At 45.2% G+C, this 4135-nt stretch overlaps 1 pseudogene; it reads left to right on the top strand.

Annotated features, from left to right (window-relative positions):
- Positions 1–455: 455 nt before the first annotated feature.
- Positions 456–2133, top strand: LOC144373627 (TNF receptor-associated factor 4-like; annotated as a pseudogene).
- Positions 2134–4135: the final 2002 nt, after the last annotated feature.

The raw sequence follows: 4135 nt of genomic DNA, 5'->3' as shown, positions 1-4135 counted from the left end.
AGTAGTTTTCTCATTCTTGCAAAAAAAGATGTTTAAAGCACATCATTTATTTTCTTGTTCCAGATCTGTAATTAGCCATTTATCCTAGTAGCTCTGTTCTCTGTTAGAGGAGAAATGTCTGGCCAGTATTTGTGATGATTGTCATTATTGCATTTTGGGTTTTCTTGTTAAGGACAATTATTATATATATTACATAAAATGTGTATATTTTTTATTCATATTGATATATTACATATGCATATGTAAAGAATATTCATTATAGAATTTTCTTTTGAATTAGAAATTGTCCAAAAACTCATTAAGAATTCTGTTTTTATATTTCTAAAATAGTGTAGTGTGCAGTCACTATTTAAATGAAGAGATTTATAGAATATGTACTATTTCAAATATAAAGCATACTTAAAACACTAAGTGGCTTTTGGCGGGCCTGCCAGTCCATGCTGCCAGGGGCCGCCATGTGCCCATCTCCACTTGCCCTTGCCCGCTATTCTCCTGCCGTGCCCGGTTTCCACTACAAGTTCCTGGAAAAGCCCAAGCAGTGGCTGTTGTTGCTGCTATGCAGGAAACCCATCCACGAGCCTGTGCAGGATTCTACCCTTGGCCAATGCTTCTGCAACACCTGCCTGCAGGAGTTCCTTAGTGAAAGAGTCTGCAAATGCCCTGAGGACCAAGTTCCCTTGGACTATGCCAAGATCTACCCAGACCCAGAGCTGGAGATCCATGTGCTAGGCCTGTTCATCCACTGAATCCACAGTGAGGAGGACTGCTGCTGGAGTGGGCCACTTCGTCATTTACAAAGAAACCTGAATACCTGCAGCTTCAATGTAATTCCCTGGCCCAACTGCTGTCCTGCCAAGCTGAATTGCCATGATCTGCCTGCACACTTGCAACGTGATTGCCCTAAGCGGTGCCACAAGTGCTAGTTCTGTGGCTGTGACTTCAGTGAGGAAGCCTATGAGAACTATGAGGGTATGTTCCCCCAAGAGAGTGTGTACTGTGAGGAAAAGCATAGTGCCTGCATGATATGGTGACTACTGGCCCACTTCTGAGTGGCCCAAGCGCACCCAGCCTTGTACCTATTGCACAAAGGAATTTATCTTTGACACCATCCAGAGTCACCAGTACCGGTGCCCCAGGCTGCCTGTGCCCTGCCCTAACCAGTGTGGTGGCATGGGAACTGTGGCTTGGGAGGCTTTTCCAAATTATCTGACGGACAGAGGTAGTATTGCCTTGGTGCTATGTCTGTTCAAAGACTCCAGTTGCAAGCACAGGGTAAGATGCCCCTTTTTCCTCTCAACTCCTTTTTAGCCCATGAAGTCCTAGATGAAGGCTAGGTTTTCTGGCAGTTTAGTTCTTTGAGGTCCTTCCTCCTGCTGTTCAGCTGCAGGTTCTTCCTAATACCCTGTCTTTCTCATGCAGAGTTGGGAGCCTGCTATCCCTGAGCCTTCCAGTTTTGGTAATAGTCCTCCCTTCACTCATTGCCTGGGGCTTTGCCAACAGTGCCCTAAGCTGGCAATGGCATGGCACGTGGAGAAGAGTGTGAAGCCACATCTGGCTATGATGTGTGCCCTGGTGAGCCTGCAGCCACAGGAGCTGCAGGAGCTGTGTTGAGAACTGGAGGAACAATTAGTAGGCAGTGAGGGCATGCTCATCTGGAAGATTGGCAGCTATGGGCGGAGGCTACAAGAGGCCAAGGCCAAGCCCATCCTCGATTGCATCAGCCCAGCCTTCTATACACATAAGTATGGTTACAAACCACAGGTGTCTACATTCCTCAATGACAACGGCAGTAGTGATGACACAAATCTTTCTCTGTACATTTGTGTGCTACCAGGTGCCTTTGACAATCTCCTTGAGTGGCTCTTTGCCCGTCGTGTCACTTTATCCCTGCTAGACCAATGCGACCCAGGGCTTGCTAAGCCACAGCATGCCATTGAGACTTTCCATTCTGACCCAAACTCGAAAAATTTCCAAAAGCCAGGCACATGGTGAGGCTCCTTGGATGAGAGTTCGCTCGGCTCTGGATACCACAAGTTCTTCTCTCACCAGGATATCCGAAAGCAAAAATATGTGCAATATGATGCATTCTTCATCCGTGCCTCTGTTGAACTGCCCAGGAATATCCTCAGCTGAGTGCAGAGCTGGCAGGCTCAAGGGGAGAAGGGGGGATGGATGGGACATGATTTATCACGCACTGGTTGAACCTGAAGAGGGTGCTTGACCACCTTTCAGCTGCTTATGCTGCCTGGGTTGTTACCCTGTTCTCCCCCTACTGCCACCACCCTTAGGTGCCTCAACTGGTGCTTCAGCCCTGGCCCCTGTGGGAAGCAGGTCTCTGGGTTATCAAGGGCTGGAAACAAATACTCCCAGGGCCTGTCTCCCCTTTGGGGCAAGGCAGGTATGCCTTGGTGCCAGCCACATTCTACCTGGACTGAGGTACCTGCTCAGGTGCTATGTCCCAAGAGCCATAGGGGGAGGGGTTGGGAAAGGGAAGGGTAGTTAAAAAAATCTGTCTTGAGATTGATTTTTCTTTCCCCATCAATGTCCCTTCAGGTAATTTATTTCCTTAGCTCGAGGAAGGCACAACAGGGGAGGCCTGATTTTTAATATATTCTGAATTATATTTATTAATTTGGTTCCATCCTGTCTCCTCCAAGTTAATTAAGGCCCTGGGAGGTTGGGGCTAACTATGCAAAGAACCACTGAGAGAAGAAGTGCTGCCACTATGACCCCAAGATCAGCTGCCCTGATATGTCGCCCTCTGGTGGGTACAAGGGCGAACCACAGCAGGCTTTAGAAAATACCTGTCGCTGCCTCCTGGTGGTTAAATGGGAAAGGAGCAGGATAAGGCTGGAATACCCAGTTCTTTACTCACTAAAAATCGAATGCTATGTCATAAGCAAGCCCCAGCCCCAGGCCTCTGATACTGGGGATTGAACCCAGAGAAACTCCATTAATAAGCTACATCCTCAACCCTTATATGTTCAGAGGGGTCTCAGTTGCTGAGGCTGGCCTTGAACAGTGATCCTCTGCCTCCTGAGTTGTATCATCAAGCCTGGCTCCTGCTGACAACTGCCATTCATTTAGTACTTTCTGGTTACAGATGCTGCCAAGAACTTTATGCAAAATATTTCTTTCCATATAGCAGTCAAGTTAAATGAACTTTTACATCATAGTGAAAGGACCTGTCTTAAGTGGGCCTTATGAAGTTAATGAGATAATACATGTTCCTGACACTTATTCTAAGTGCTTAACAAATGTTAACTTACCTGAAGCAAGCCTACACCTGGGGACTGAATAGAGGGGCCTTTAATAAGTACAAGGTGAGCTATTGTTGTGGCTCAGTGGTAGAGCGCTTGTGTGAGACACTGGGTGTAGAGCACTTGTGTGACACACTGGGTTTGATCCTTGGAATCATAAAGAAAACAACAGTCTAAAATTAAAAGAAAATAAAGAGAGATACAAGGTACTTGAACTTTTTATTCCATTCTTCATATAGGCCTCAGTGGCCACCTGCAGTGACTCATGCTCTACCAGCAAAGAACATTAGTGAAGTATGAGTACTCTTTCAGCTGGTCTAGGACAGGGCTGAATTTCTCTTTTCCCCCTGGTGCTGGGTATCCTTGTGCACGCTACCAGTATGCTCTACTGAGCTACAACTCCAGCCCCAAATTTTTTTTAAAACTCCAGTGATATTTGGAAATGTAGTTTCAATTCTGGGAATACACTTGGGCTTGCATTTGGCTAGTTTCTTAGCTACACGGGAATGAATTCTGCTCAATTCTAGATTTTGTTGAAATGATTAAATGACCTAATAAAAAATCAAATAAAACACTGAGTGTGATAACACATCTTAAGTTTATTTTGTTCTAATACTTCTAAAAACTTGCCAAGATGCAGAAAGAAGCTGCCTGCCACACTCACACTCTACCTGGGTACCCCAATTTTACTCATGATTAGATTTTGATTTTTATTAACAGTGGATAAATGCTTAAATATTTGACTCTCAAATTAATCAGAATGCTGCTGAGGACTGCACATAGGGATTCATGTTCCAAAAACCTGTCAATATATTTGGTGGTATTAAAATTATATCAATAGATTTTCCAAAATATTTCTCCAGAGGACCACATCA

Source organism: Ictidomys tridecemlineatus, unplaced genomic scaffold (assembly GCF_052094955.1).
Source record: "Ictidomys tridecemlineatus isolate mIctTri1 unplaced genomic scaffold, mIctTri1.hap1 Scaffold_45, whole genome shotgun sequence".
NCBI classification, from domain to species: Eukaryota; Metazoa; Chordata; class Mammalia; order Rodentia; family Sciuridae; genus Ictidomys; species Ictidomys tridecemlineatus.
This window is presented reverse-complemented; position numbering and strand designations above follow the sequence as displayed.